Source organism: Apium graveolens, chromosome 7 (assembly GCF_009905375.1).
Source record: "Apium graveolens cultivar Ventura chromosome 7, ASM990537v1, whole genome shotgun sequence".
NCBI lineage: Eukaryota > Viridiplantae > Streptophyta > Magnoliopsida > Apiales > Apiaceae > Apium > Apium graveolens.
Window position 1 is genome coordinate 203,941,975 of NC_133653.1, and position 16,991 is coordinate 203,958,965.

Here is a 16,991-nt window from a genome sequence, read left to right on the forward strand (position 1 = left end):
GAATCGACCTTCATAGACAGCGCTTGGAGCTGCGCTGCAATAACGGTGGCTGCATCGACTTCCAGAATACCTGCTACCTTCCCAGGCATTATCCTTTGAGTTGGGTTTTGATGCTCATTTGCAGCCATAGTCTCAATAAGATTATAAGCCTCAGTATAGCTTTTGGCCCACAAGGCGCCTCCAGCTGCTGCATCGAGCATGGGCCGAGATTGGGCCCCCAAACCATTATAGAAACCAGTGATCACCATCCAATCGGGCATTCCATGATGTGGACACTTTCTCAATATCTCCTTGTAGCACTCCCAAGCTTCACACATAGATTTTGTAGGTTGCTGCGCAAACTGAGTAAGAGCACTCCTCATAGCAGCAGTCTTTGCCATTGGATAAAACTTCACCAGAAACTTTTGTGCAAGATCTTGCCAAGTAGTGATGAACCCAGCTGGTTCAGAATGTAACCAGTCCTTAGCTTTATCCCTCAGAGAGAATGGGAAAAGCCTCAGCTTGATAGCCTCATCAGTCACACCATTATATTTGAAAGTACTGCAGATCTCGACAAAATTCCTTATGTGCATGTTGGGGTCTTCAGTCGCAGCACCTCCAAAAGAAACAGAATTCTGCACCATCTGAATAGTGCCCGGCTTGATTTTAAAAGTGTTAGCCTGAATAGCCGGATGAAGAATGTTTGACTGAATGTCATCAATTTTAGGCCGAGAAAAGTCCATAAGAGCTGGATCTGCCGGAACAATACGATCACCCATGATTACTGGCTCTTTCTGCTCATTTCCTGAATCCGAATCTTCAAAATCTATTTTCTCTGGAATATCAAGAACTTCGTCTGTCTCCTCAGCTGTATCTAAAGTCCTCTTGCGAGTACGAGAACGAGTTTGCATAAACGCTCGCTAAAGTACCTGAAACACAACCGGAAACGATAAGTACACACGTCTTAATCACTGAGTCCTAATGACCAATGATGGTAAGTACATAAACTAAACAAATACGCCGAGTCCCCGGCAGCGGGGCCAAAAACTTGTTAGGGCGGAATCACACGCTAATAATACACGCAAGTATACGCGTTCGCAAGTAATATAGAATACTTTCTAGTTCGTTCCCACAGAGACTCAGACTAATTATGTTCAATTAAACTCACTCACCAATGTATGATTACTTCTCAATGTTAAGACAATAACACTTAAGATTTGATTAACTAATTATTAACTACAATTAACTACTAGAATTAAGCACTTAATTAACAATATTAAAACACTCATGAGATCACAACTTCATTACTACTTCCTTCAATAGTCATTATTATTACCCTTAACATGCAACAGTGATGATATTAATCGAATAACACGAAACTGATAAAAGCCAACTTTCATTATACTAATACCATTCTACCAAACATCCACAATTAAGATAGAAGTTGAATAGGCATCAATTATGTTGAGTCCCTATATGTCTACAGAAATTGACAACATAATGACATAAGAACAAGTTATTCCTTTTGATTACACATGGCGAATAAAACGGTTAGAGTTACCCACTAATCATGAAAAATCTTACGTGAACCTATGCTAGCATGGCAAGTTCTAAATCTCAAGATCCACCGTCGCTTCACAAGAGATTAACACCCTATCTTATATGTTCGCGACGCACATAAGACGAATTCGCACAACCAATACTAGATATCATACAATCATCACACTCTAAGGTATTAAACAACTAACTAAAGAATTCCATAGTAAATCCGTTACGACCCCATGATCACGATTAGCCCATAATAGCACTCATCGTCATCATGGGTTCATATGAAAACATGATAAATAAACACAAGAGAATAATAACTAAACTAATTAAATTAAACCAGAGTACGTCACAAGAGTAAATAGGTTCAAAGCAAAGAAAACTAGCATCCAACGTTACAACGAAATAAAGAATTACAAGAAATTATGCTTCCTCTTCGTTACGGTGTGCTAAAACGGTCTTCTTCCTTATCGCCTTCGCTCCTTGATTAATACAACGATCCAACCTTTTGTGAAACGTCTCTGAAATCTACTTATATAGGAGTCCCATAAAACCCAGATTACTCAGAAGTTGGAAGCCAAATAGAAATATGAGTCTGAAATATTTATTCTGAAATCACGACCCTGCGCGGCCGCTCAGCTTCCTGCGCGACCGCTCAGCATAGCTGAGCGGGCGCTCAGACCCTTTCTGAAAAAATGATCTATTTGCTCCGTTTCTTTGCTGCAATCTGCTCCTCTCTTCCCACTTACAATGCTAAACACATGCCAAGGCTCATTATTGATGAATTCTACCCCGAAATGCAACTAATACCCTGAAATGCACAAATACTAGAAAAACGCATTAACTACACAAAATACTTGATTTCAAGACACCAATTTAAGCTATTATAAGACGTTCTAAGTGGTATAAAATGCCACTTATCAATGAGCGAAATAAATGCTCAGCAAGATCATTGTAATATATATATTTGGTCGTTTTGATATAAAACCGACATCCACAATAGCGCAGATCATTTTAAAATCATAATTGCTGAAACATAAAATTTATTAAAGAATCGGATAATTGTTTCTCACTGTATTCAAAACTCTTTTTGATATTTTCGAGCGAAATGCTTTAGCAATACTTTGAATCTTGACGAGAATAAAACTCGTAAAATAGTATTTACAGAAATATCGTAAACAACAATAACATGAAACAATGAATATGAAATTGAATCATAAACTTTATTCAAAACTGAACTCTTGATCTTAATACTCATGTTGTTGTCATATCAAATTAGATATCAATATGAACTTTGATGCTCACAACATCCCATACTGAAGTCAACATTAATCATCTATACTAATACAACCTTTGATATTTAAGAACAACCTAAATATCCACATCAAGCAGAAACTGAATCAAAACTGTATTTCACCTTTTATTCAAAACAGAAACAGTTGATAAATAATTTATTCTATGAATATCAAAAATGATATGATAATTTAGATTGGAATCATTCTCCGATGGACGTACTATCACATGCTGATCAGCCCGTGTGATAGCACTGGTTCATGATTCATAGAAACATGTCCCCAAAAACACGAGTACTCAAATAAAAAGGCAATATACCTGCCTGTGGCAAAAATTGTGTAATAATATTACATATGACACTTAAAAATAGCCCTCCGCTGGACCGTCCGTCCCGGTCACTTACGCAATTATGATCCAATCTTAAAACCTTTTATTGAAAAGGGGTCATAATAATTGACACCCAAAATAATTTTATTCCCCCCATTATTTGGGTAGGAATCTTATTATTTTTGATAAGTAAAATCACTTAGATATTCTGAACATAGAATAACAAAAGAGTACTTGCATAAACAGAATCATTTAATTTAGTGATATGTAAAACATTTATCTAATCTGAACTGAGAATAAGGAAAGTAATACTTTCATAATAAGATTCAAAATAAATATCACTAGAACAATAAGTGATGATAGGGATACTTGCCTTTGGTTTTAGCAGTTAGTCACACTCACAAAGACGCATCTATTCTGACATTCTGTCTCAAAATATCACCGCCTTTATTCTACTAATCCTTTGGCCTGCTACTCATGCAGTGCTGCAACCTAATATTCCATACTATTCAACTCTAGCCTTTATCCACTTCATCTGGTCCTGATCATCTTGAAAAACTCGTATCTATAATTAAAAAATACAAATTTAATCGTCTAAACGAAATCACTCGACGAACTGCGTGTCAACACCCTATCGTCTACCCATACGATAGCCCACACATAATTATAACAGTTAAACATAAGGATCCGGACTCACATACGCACGTAATTCATATAGCACGTAAACACATAATTCACGTATCACATAATTCATATAACATATGACTCGGTTCGCCAAAAGGTTCGACTCGATACGTTTAAAACTAAAATCGGGTCAAAAATATGATTTATCGATCAAAAATCGACTAAGAATGATTCGTGAAACAAGCAACCTTTCGTAACAAAAGAATTTGGGTCTCTAAAGTATTTTTAATGAAAGAGAAATATTGTTCTGAGTCTAGAGGTGTTCCTTTCGTATTAAACGGACGAACGGTTTATTTAATATGAATTTTTGAACATTTTTCGGAATTAAAACGGGTCTCCGAATCATTTTATAATTAAATAATAGGGCTCGAACACCCGATTCTGAATTTAAAATAATTTAATAATAATTATCGAGCTTTGAACATAAATTTTAAATAATATTTTAAAGCTCAACTATTTTTCGGAATTTTTAAATCAAAATAATTAATTAAATCTAATTAAATAATCAATTATAATTAATTAATAACTAATTAAATTATAAATCAATTAATATTTAAATTAATTGACTAATTAAATAATTAATTAAAAACTAAAATTAATTAATTAATTAATTAAGATTTATTTAGAATTAAAAATAATTTTCGGAATTAAAAATAAATAAATTTTGGAATTTAAAATAAATAACAACAATTCCTGAAAATAATTAAAAAGAAAAATACAATTTTTGAAAATGAAATAAGATTTTGATTTATTTTAAAACAAAAATTCTATACAAACAGAATTAAATTGGGGAATTAGGTTTTTAAAGATCAAAACCGGGTTGTAATCGGGTCGGGAAATGGGTCATGGGTCACCAAGAATACGAAGAACAATCAAGATAATCAAACCTTCATTTCTATATGATATTGAACTCTGAATTGGACATATAATATACCAAATCGATCAGAAAAACGTTATCTATAACATGGTATCATCAAAACACAGGAATCATAAAGTTTTGGATTTTCCGGAAAATTAAAGAATTAATTCGAATTATGAAAAATAACTCGAATTTTCTAGTTGGTTCTGCACCAAATATGATGAGTATTTTGGAATGGTGGTGATGAGAGCTTCGATTTGGTTATAGGAGCGTTTTAAAACGGAGTCCGATAACGCCTCCAAATTTCAATTTGATTCTCAAGAACACGATGAACACGAAGAACATTCAAGAGCTTAATCCGAAAATCAAACAGCCTTTTGAGCATGTTATGGAACTCGAAATTCAACATATGATATATGAAATTGAATGGCTGGAGATGCTCTACAACATACAATCATCAAATCAGACAAACCAAATCGTTTACGAAAATTCATATTTTTACTAAATAATTCGAATTTTTGTAAAAATCATGGAAAAATACCGATGAAATCTGGGATGATATGGATGATTAAACTGGATTCTACGCATCGAGAGCTTCAATTTGACTGCTTGTACGTCGAAATCCGACTTCGGTAACACCTCCAAATCTTGGTTTGATTATGAAGAACGCGAAGAACACTCATCGGTTTCTCTCGATAATTATGAAATTTTACTGACTGATTATGATTATACGAATAAAATGAAATAATAAAAGGGCTATATATATTTATAGAATATTGGTTCGTTTTGGATCGTGTTGGATCAATAAATTAGTTACTTAGCCGCTAAGTAACTGTAAAACGATCCGAAAATAGATTACTTAGCCGCTAAGTAACTATAAAAAGGATACAATTTAATACCAGATTTTGATAATTATAAAAAACGAGCTTCTTATAAAACACCCTATGAGAAAATAATGTAAAAATATCCCGTCTCTCGAGAATACAGGTTTTATTGATCTACCGAAATGATTATCGTATCGAAAATTATACGCCGGGACGCGTACGGGTCAAACCGTAACCCAGATTGAAAAAGTTATGTTAGATATATTTGATAATGTCATGTCTAATATGATTTGTGTTTAGTTTACAGATCTTACTTGACAGGACACATCAGTACTTAACTGGAAATCAGTACTTCTACTAGAGTCAGGACTTAAGATATCAGAACTTAAGTTGTCAGAACTTAAGTTATCAGGAGATATTTATCAGGAGATAATATCAGGACTTAAGGAGGCGTTCAGATAAGGAAGACGGCTGATTGAAAGGAAAGAAGATCAAGACAAATGCAAGAAGAGATATGCATGAAGAAGGAATTCTATGACGAATAGAATACTTGGAAGAAAAGATAACTAGTTGATATATTTTAGGAAGCAGAATTATATTTCATATCAATTAGAATTTATCTTGTAACTGTGTAGTATATAAACACAGACATAGGGTTTACACTATATGTGTTATCATAATCGAAGTTATTATTCATTGTAACCCTAGCAGCTCTCGTGATAATTTGTTCATCACTGAGAGAGGACAGTTCTATATTGTAACAGAGTTTATTGTGTTGAATAAAATCTGTTTTCTGTTACTTGTGTTCTTATATTCGATTTGATTGTGATAAACACTGTATTCAACCCCCTTCTATAGTGTGTGAGACCTAACAAGTGGTATCAGAGCAAATCTGTTAACACACAAACAATTTAAGATCCAAAAACAATCATGTCTGAAGAAGAACAAACTCCAACCAAGCCCACCAAAACTGAAGAACCTCCAAAGACTCAAATCCATAATCGATATGAGACTATTAGAGTTCTCATACTGAAACCATCTGAATATCCCATAAGAAGGTGAGGATGTCTATGTTTCTGGAAGCTATAGATCCAGAATACCTTGATAGAATATATGAAGGACCACAGAAGCCAACCAAACTCTCTGTTGTAGTTGCAGGTGAACCAACAAAGTCTGTACCAAAGGAGAAGAGTGATTACACTGCTGAAGATATCTCATCGATTGCTAAGGATGCTAAGGTACGACACTTGCTGCATAGTGCCATTGATAATGTCATGTCAAACAGGGTAATTAACTGCAAGACTGCAAAGGAGATATAGGATGCCTTGGAGACAAGGTGCCAGGGAACTGATTCAATTAAGAAGAACATGAAGAATATACTCACTCAAAAGTATGAGCACTTTGACTCAAAACCTGATGAGTCATTGACTGGTTTATATGACAGATTTGTCAAACTCTTAAATGATTTGTCACTAGTTGACAAGGAATATGATCTTGAAGATTCAAATCTTAAATTCATGTTAGCTCTTCCTGAAAGTTGGGATTTGAAGGCCACCACTATAAGAGACAACTATAATCTTGAAGAAACAACTCTTAATGAAATTTATGGGATGCTCAAGACTCATGAACTTGAGATGGAACAAAGAAGCAAGAGTAATGGAAGAAAGTTAAGGACAGTTGCTCTAAAGGCTGAGGAGGAATCCCCCAAAGCAGCTGCCTCAAGAAAAGGCAAAGGAAAAGCTCTCATCACAAAGTCTGATACTGAGTCATCAAGTTCTGATAGTGATGATGACTCAAAAACTGAAAGCTTACCTGAGATGGATGCTGATGAAGAGATGATGAAGCTGTGTGCTCTTATGGTGAAATGAATCACAAGGATTGCATACAGGAAATTCAGAAAGGGAAAGAAATTTTCCAGGATAGGCGCAAGTTCTGATAAGAAGGGTTTCAAAAAATCTGAAGGCAAAGGAGGAAAGTCTGACAGAGGAGATTACTCAAATGTCAAATGCTACAACTGTGGTGAGAAAGGCCACATATCTCCTAATTGCAAGAAAGTGAAGAGTGACAAAGGCAAGGCTCTTGTCACAAAGAAGAAAAGCTGGACAGACAATTCAGATTCTAAAAGTGAGGTGAACTATGCTTTGATGGCTAATGCTGATAGCAGTTCTGATGCTGCTGAGTTAAAGGTACCTCAAACTACTTATGCCTTTCATACTGATGATATTACTGATTGAGAAGATATCTTAAAACCATGTTCATTAGTTATAAAGATCAAACTTTAACATGTGAAAGATTAACTTCTGAAAATCTTGCTTATAAAAAGAGGAATGATTATTTAGAAAAAGAGTTAGTCATGTTCCATCAAACTCAGAAAGATAGAGATGATGCCTTTTATGTTAGGGATGAAGTACTTAAAATGAATGAATATCTAAAAACTGAGTTAGAAAAGGAAAGAGAGATTATCAGGACTTGGACTAACTCTGGCAGAATAACTCAGAGTTTGTTAAGTAATGGAAACTAGAAAGAAGGCTTAGGTTATGGAGATGATAAGAATGATAAGGGAACTATAGAAATTGAACCTATAGTTGTTAAACAAAAGCCAAAGGTAAACCCTGTTAAGTTTGTAGTTGTAAAGTCTGATATTGATAAATCAGAAGTTAAAGAGAAATGAACTTCTGAAAAACCAAAACAGGATAAGCCAACTGAAGTTAACATAGGCTTAATGACAAAGAAGCATCTTAAGCATAAGCTGAAAGATGTTAAGAATGTAAACAAGGTAAAGCTCCCTAGGAAAAATAGGAATGGAAAGGAAGGTGTGAGTAAAAGCAATGATTATAAACCTGTTCCTAATGCTCCTAGGAAGAAATGTTATAACTGTGGAAATTCTAACCATCTGGCTTCTTTTTGCAGGAAAAATAAGAATATAAACTCCTTACCTTCAAAGTCAGGAGTTAAGAGTCAATCTGTTAGATATAGGCCACAAAATCCTTGTTTTCATTGTGGTAGTTTATGGCATTCCATTTATACTTGTAAGGAATATCATAGTTTGTACTATGATTATTATCAAATAAAACCTTCTTTAAAGAAAGTTAGCATTATACCTTCTAGTGTAAGTTTTGATGCAAAGTCTGATACTGTAAATGCTGATAAGAAAAATGTTAACATAAACTCTGATGCTAAATCCGCTGCAAATGTTAACAAACTTAATAAGGCCAAATGATCCAAGCAAGTCTGGGTCCTTAAAACTAATCATTAGCGGTCTTGGTGATTGCAGGGCAACAGGAAAAACATCCTAGTTCTGGACAGTGGATGTTCAGGACATATGACTGGAAATAAAGCCCTGCTATCAGACTTTGTGGAGAAAGCTGGCCCCGGTATTTCTTATGGAGATGGTAACATGGGAAAAACTTCGGGATATGGCAATATCAATATTGGGAATGTCATCATTGAAAAAGTAGCTCTAGTCTCAGGACTTAAACACAATTTGCTGAGTGTTAGTCAAATCTGTAACAGAGGTTATCATGTGGATTTCTTTGAAGAACACTGTGAAGTTGTAAGCAAATCTACAGGCACAGTTGTTCTGAAAGGATACAGACATGGTAACATTTATGAAGCCAAGCTTTCAATAAGTACTGATGGTTCTGCAATCTTTCTGTTAAGTAGAGCATCAATTGAAGAAAGCTGAAATTGGCACAAGAAACTCTCTCATTTAGATTTCAAAAATATAAATGAACTAGTCAAGAAAGATCTTGTGAGAGGATTTCCAAAATCAGTATTTGCTCCTGATGGCCTTTGTGATTCCTGTCAAAAGGCAAAACAAAGAAAATCTTCATTCAAGAGCAAGACTGAATCTTCAATTCTTGAGCCTTATCACCTACTTCATGTTGATCTATTTGGTCCCATGAATGTCATGTCTATTGCAAAGAAGAAATATGATATGGTCATAGTGGATGAGTTCACCAGATACATATGGGTGTATTTTTTGCACACAAAAAGTGAAACTGCATCTATCTTGATTGATCATGTCAAACAACTGGATAAAGTGGTTAAAGACTCTGTGAAAATCATAAGAAGCGATAATGGCACTGAGTTCAAGAATTTGATTATGGAAGAGTTCTGCAAAGACCAAGGAATCAAGCAGGAATTCTTTGCTCCTGGAACTCCACAGCAAAATGGAGTTGTTGAAAGAAAGAATAGAACTCTTATTGAAGCTGCACGAACTATGCTTGATGAGGCAAAGTTACCAACCTATTTTTGGGCTTAAGCTGTGCAAACTGCTTGTTTTAATCAAAATGCAACACTCATTAACAAGCATGGAAAGACACCATATGAGATGGTGAAGAATAAGAAGCCAAATATGAAGTATTTTCAGGTATTTGGATGCAAGTGTTTTGTTCTTAAGACTCATCCTGAACAGCTATCCAAATTTGATCTAAAAGCTGATGAAGGAATTTTTGTTGGATATCCACTTTCCACAAAAGCCTTCAGAGTCTACAATTTAAGAACAAGGGTTGTCATGGAATCTATCAATGTCTCTTTTGATGATAAGAAGATTACTGGAATTGAAGATTTTAATGATCATGATCAGCTGAGATTTGAGAATGAAGTTTTAAATTCTGACTCTGTAAATTCTGACAGTCTAAATCCTGATACTGCAAACTCTGATGGATTAAACTCTGATGTTATTGAAACTGTGGTGACTACGCCAAAGGAAGATGCACCTGTGCAGGGGGAGCATACTGAAGATACAACCACATCTCAGGAAGAATTAGAAGCTACAACAGGCTCTTCAAGTTCTGATGGGCCAAGTTCTGATAATTCTGGAAACTCCAATTCTGAAGGATCCAACTCAGAGAGCATAATTTCAGGGGGAGCATCAGAAAAGGTTGATGAAGACAGCATGGATCATGGGGGAGCATCCAGTTCTAGAGAAAACTTCCATCTGCAAGGAAGTGGACTAAAGCACATACACCTGACTTAATTATTGGAAATCCTGATGCAGGTGTCAGAACTAGAATAACTACATCAAATGAATGTCTCTATCACTCTTTTCTTTCTCAGACTGAACCAAAGAAAGTGGAAGAAGCTCTTCAAGATGCTGATTGGGTGCAAGCAATGCAGGAAGAGTTAAATGAATTTGAAAGAAATAAAGTCTGGACCCTAGTGCCAAGACCAAAGAACATATCTGTTGTTGGTACAAAGTGGGTGTTCGGAAATAAAACTGATAGTAATGGCATAATTACAAGGAATAAAGCAAGGCTGGTTGCAAAAGGATATTCTCAACATGAGGGAATTGATTATGATGAAACATTTGCACCAGTTGCTAGATTGGAAGCCATAAGGATATTTTTGGCTTATGCTGCTCACAAAAAGTTTACAGTCTTTCAAATGGATGTAAAAAGTGCTTTTCTTAATGGAGAATTGGAAGAAGAAGTATATGTTGAAAAACCTCCAGGTTTTGTAGATTCAAAATTTCCTAATCATGTCTACAGACTTGACAAAGCACTTTATGGCCTTAAGCAAGCTCCAAGGGCATGGTATGAGACATTAGCTCAGTTTCTTCTGGAAAGTAGATTTAACAGAGGGACTATTGACAAAACACTATTTTATCTCAACCATGGAAATGACTTACTTTTGGTGCAAATATATGTTGATGATATCATTTTTGGTTCTACAAATGATAGACTTTGTAAAAGGTATGCCAAACTAATGCAGTCAAGATATATAATGAGTATGATGGGAGAACTTAGCTATTTTCTGGGCCTTCAAGTCAAGCAGAATGAGGAAGGAACTTTTATTTGTCAATCTAAGTACACCAGAAATTTGTTGAAGGAATTTGGAATACAAGATTGTTCAAGTACATCAACTCCTATGGCCACTGCAACAAAATTGGATAAGGATACTGGTACATCAGTAGATATTACTGATTAAAGAGGTATGATTGGCTCACTACTCTATCTAACTGCAAGTAGACCTGATATCATGTATGCTACCTGTCTTTGTGCAAGATTTCAAGCAGATCCAAGAGAACCTCACTTAACAGTTATGGAAAGAATTTTCAAATACCTTAAGGGTACAGCTGATCTGGGATTGTGGTATCCTAGAGAATCAGACTTTAAGCTAATAGGTTACTCAGATGCAGATTTTGTAGGATGCAAAATTGACAGGAAAAGCACAAGTGGAAGCTACCAATTTCTTGGAGGCAGATTAGTTTCTTGGTTTAGCAAGAAACATAAGTCAATTTCCACATCAACTGCAGAAGCAGAGTACATTGCTGCAGGAAGCTGTTGTGCACAGATTTTTTGGATAAAGAATCAGTTACTGGATTATGGGTTAACATATTCTAAAATCCCTATTTACTGTGATAATCAAAGTGCTATTGCTATGACAGGTAATCCAGTTCAACACTCAATGACAAAGCACATCAGCATTAGGTACCACTTCATAAGGGAACATGTGGATGAATGTACAGTGGAATTGCATTTTGTTCCAACAGATCAACAACTAGCAGATATCTTCACAAAACCACTATGTGAAGCAACCTTTACAAGATTGGTAAATGAACTTGAAATGGTTTCAGGTTCTTTTTCTAAAACTGCTTAGTTTATGTTCTGATACATCAGACTTTATGATCAGTATTTACAGATATTACTATCTTTGTGTATTCTATGTTTAATTGAAAATTTTCAAAGTGTTGATTGTTGTTTGATGTGAATTTCTAAACTCTGATAGTGATATGAATGTTTCTGTAACTATTCAATCCAATGAGGATAATTGTGCTAGATGCTGACCTAGTAAATTTTAATATACTGATATCCCAAGTCTGAAGTAATTGTTTATATGGAAATCTCTTAACACAAGCAAATTCTGATATTGAGCTTAGTTAAAGTTTACTTTGTGTATCTTATTACTAAGTCAAAAACTAGAATAGTGCTTCTTATCTGTTAAGTTCTGATGTTAGTAAATCTGATGGATGTACTAAGTGCTGATAAGCCTCACTTATCAAAAGAAATAAAAATCAGGTACTCCTTTGAGATCTAAAGTAAAAAATGTGGAAGGGAAGACCCAAGTGCATTGCTGGTATTAAGCAATATGCATTAGAAAAGCAAAATAAAATTTTCTTGGTGACTTTTCACATTCTCTGATTAATGGAGAAATACTCTGATAATAGCATAAATTCTGATAAGCAGTTTTGACTCACTTACACTGAGAAGCCACTGTAAAAAGGAATTTCAAAAGTTGTATAAAATGAGAACAAAACAGTTGAGGTGGACTCATGCATGAACTCATTCTATAGTAGACTTCAGAATAATGACAGATTTTAAGCAAAGTTCTCAGTTATGCCTTATTTCTAAGATGTACTGAAGTGAATCAGACTTTACTCTTTGTCTGATATTTAGCTTAATGCACACATATACACTCCATATGAATGATGAAAATTACTGTGGTGATAAATGTTATTTTGGATGAACAATTTAAGTGTTAGTTGCATAAATTCTGAGGACAAGTTCTGATGGAAGTTCTGATGATTAAGTTCTGATGTACCCATATCAGTATTTGTGTGAAGAATTAGAGGAATAAACATTCACTTTTCATGTTAAGAAGCCATATTCTGATGACTTTTAAATTCTGATAATAATCAAGTTCTGATGCTGACGTGGCAGTATTTATTTACTTGGTTTATTTTTGGTCATTACCTCAATGGTCACATTTTTTTTTGAATATTGGTTTACGTGAGATAAAGCAGTAATAATTATATATTTAGTGGGAACAGTTTTTTTTAAAAACTGAACGTGCAAAGTAATAATTGCTTATTTACCGTGCCCATTAACTTTTGCCTTAACTGCTGCATGTTTGACAGGTGTAAAGGTCTGTTCCACTCCTCATTAACTGCTGTAACGTGGGTTGTCTAAGTAAAAGAGATAAAAGATTTTCAAATCTTTTATTCATATTTTTATTCTATTTCACTCTCTCTCTTTTCTTACTCTCTCACATTTTCAGACGGTTCACTATACATATATTTCATCAAACACCTTTCAGGCAAACAAGATTCTCACTTATTTCTGATGGCACCCAATGCTTTAATTGTTGATGGAGCCAAGTTTGTACCAAATAACTATGCTGCAATCTTGAACAAGGCTGAAGCTCTATCAGATTTGCACTTTGTGCAAGATTTCTTGGCAAATAGTGAGATTGGGTAAGCTTTGACCCAACCTCAAACCATTTCAAGCCAACAAGTACTGACGTTTTGGCGGACTGGGATTTTTGATGATGGTGGTGCTACTGGTACTCCAAGCATCGTATTTGAAGTAAATGATGTTGAACATGTAGTTACTCCTGGGGCAGTTCGCAAAGCTCTCCACTTACCGGAAGGCTATACATTCTCAACAGTGGAGGACCCTATTCTACAACAGCTTATGGCTAGTTTGGGCTATGAGAAAAGTTTGGGAAAGCTCGGACAACTGAAAAGAGAAAATATCAGGAAAGAATGGAGTTTTTTCTTTGATTGTATGACTAAGGCATTCGCCAATAAATGCTCCAACTTTGATGCTATTCCAATCATGAGTCAGCAAATCGGGTATGCTCTCATTCATCAAACTCACTTTGATTTTGCAAGTGCTGTGCTAGGTTTCATAGGGGATAGGATGACAGAGGATAGGAATGTAGTATACTTTGCTAGATTCTGTCAGCTTATATATACTTTTTGTTGTGCTGATGAACCCCAACCTACCACTGATTTAATTCCACCCTTTTAGCTTGCAAAAAGGGCTTTTAATGATTTGTTAAATGCTGACAATAAGAAATAAGTGGTTAGACCCTTACAAATACCTCAGTTAGTGAAACAGATATTGGTAAATGCTGATCCACAAACCTACACATCTGTTTACCCTGATGTTCATCCCACATCACAGCCAACACAACAGCCATCAGAACATACCACAGCCAACACAACAGCCATCAGAACATACCACATCTACACAAACACCTTCAACTTCTCAACCTCAACCTACTCAACCCTCAATCAGGACATATTTCAAACCATCACAGTCATCTCAACCTCAACCTTCAGCACATCCTGTGAAGCCTTCATCTTCCAAACCCAAGATGACTAAGATAGTACCTCAGACTCAACAGAAGAGAATGAACATTGTTCTGAGAGATGAGTCAGACAATAAGGAACAAGTTCCCATATCAGAACCTGTTGTAGTAGAAGCTGAGAAGGTCTCTTCTCAGAAAGATATTGTAACTGGGAGTTCTAGGCCTCTCAAAAGGCTTAGAAAGCTAAATCCTGATGATAAAGCTCCTACAGTGTCTCCACCCTTGAAGAAAATGAAAAAGCAAAGAGCTCACAGGGACACAGTTGAGTCAGATTCAGAAGATGAGGAAGCAGCTCAGGAAGGGGGTCAGGAATATCTGATCCCAATAGAACCAATTATTATTGAATCACTTCCTTCTGCACAACAAGAAACTGATCAAGACAGAGTGCCTACACCTCCTGTGTCACCTATAATTGAACAAGTACATACTGAAGACCTAGGTACAAGTGCTGAGATTGATATTCATATCTTGATTGTGCCCGAGGTTATGTACTTATAAGCTCCACCAACTCAACTCACTCCACCAACAACACCAATTCTAGATGCTGATTTTAATGAAGATATTCCTACCACACCAATTTTGAATCTGGATGATGAAAATCAGATTTTAGGTGGGCATCAAGGTTTGGCTGTTGATCAGAACTTAGTTGCAGATCAACACTTAGAGGATGATGTTGAAGCCTCAATAGCCTCACATACTGTTCTTTTATCAGAGGATGCTGATGATGCTGACTCTGTAAGTTCTGATGCTGCTAATGCTGAACTTACTGGTGAAGCTGTTGCAAATGTAGATGCTGATGCAGCTGGTCCATCAGGACATGCACCTCAACAAGCTCCAAACAAAGCTGATTTAATCAAGAAGTTTATTAGAGAAGATGCACCAGTACCTTGGAGTGAAACTTCTAGAGGAAAGGAGTGGACTAAGGAATGGAACAAAGTTGATTTTGTTCCTACTTCAAACATACTTACTGAGCACTTGGCTAAAGCTGATGAGATGCTAGTCAATGATGATTTCAAGGCACAACTCAGAGTTACTGCACTAAGTACAAGGCACCTTCAAGGTCAACAATCTGTAACTCAGGCTAAGGTAGAAAAAATTCAAGAATCCATAAATCAGCAAGATATGCTTGTCAAGCTGGACAAGAAAAGGTTTTTCAAACCTACCTTAGACAGAATTGAGAACATTGAGAAAACCCAGGAGAAGCAACAGGCTCAGATTGATGAAATTCTGAAGAATCAAGCTTCTCATCAAACTCAACTCAATGAGATCCAATCCTCAGTGGAATTGCTTGTCTCTCTGCTTTTACCTGCTGATGCCAAAAAGGGGGAGAAAGTAATTAAGTCCAAATGCAAATCTGTTAAGACACTGAAGGGAAAGGATGATGGAAAAGATGACCAGGGAAACTCTGGAATGGGTGGAGGTCATGGTCAAGGCAAAGGTTTTTTATCAAGCAAAGTTGGAACTACAAGTCAAAGAACAAGTTCTGATACTAGGAGAAGAATAAGTTTTGATACTGGTAAAATGATAAGTTCTGGTGAACATCTGGAACTTCATGAAGAAATTTCAAAATAGTTATTTCTTAAAGAAAATCCAGGAATGGACTTTGAGAGTCTTAAGGAAGAAGAAGCTAGACTTAAAGCAGAAAAAGTCAACTCCAAATCTAAAGCTTCTGTTGTTGAAAAGAAACTTCCTAAGCCTAAGGGAATTGTGATAAAAGAAAAGACAAATCCTGAGGCAACCAAAGTCAAATCACAAATGGAAATTGATCCAAGGTCCAAGGGCAAAGAAAAAGTTGATGAACCTATAAAGGTTTATGTGCCAGCCATGGATGAAGAAATATCTGATGAAGATGCTAGTCTTACTCTGATAAAAAGGAAGATTTCTCAAACAAACTCTACATGGCTCATGTTGTTCAGAGTCAAGATATAGTAAGTTCTAATATGACAGTGAAGCAAGCAACCTCTGACATAGCTCAAGTTGGCTTGATATCAGAAGATAAGGAAAAGGAAACCTCTAACATTGCTCATGTTAAACCTTCAAAGATAATCCTACCAGGATTCACTAAAGCTAAACATACTCAACCTTTAAAGACTGCAACAAGTGGTTTTGAAGCAAGAGTTTTTACAGGAAAGGAAGCAAGAGATAAATCTGGATTGGGTAGTGCTGATGAAAGAAGAGTACATAACACAACCAATGATCCAACTTCTTTAAGTGAACCAGGTGTTGGAGCAACTCCTGAAAGATTGAATCAACTTGAATCTGTACAAATGGTTTACCATACATTTTTGAAAGAACACATCTTGTTATATTTTATGATAGATGGAAGGGTATACCATATTAGGCAGAATGCTATACCACTAAAGTATTTTGAGGAAATGGAA

The 16,991-nt window shown here is 35.6% G+C and overlaps 1 non-coding gene across 1 annotated transcript; it reads left to right on the forward strand.

Moving 5' to 3' along the window:
• Window positions 1-258: 258 nt before the first annotated feature.
• LOC141675510 (small nucleolar RNA R71) lies at window positions 259-365 on the forward strand. The gene has a single exon (XR_012556158.1). It is a non-coding gene; the product is annotated as a small nucleolar RNA R71 (small nucleolar RNA).
• Window positions 366-16,991: the final 16,626 nt, after the last annotated feature.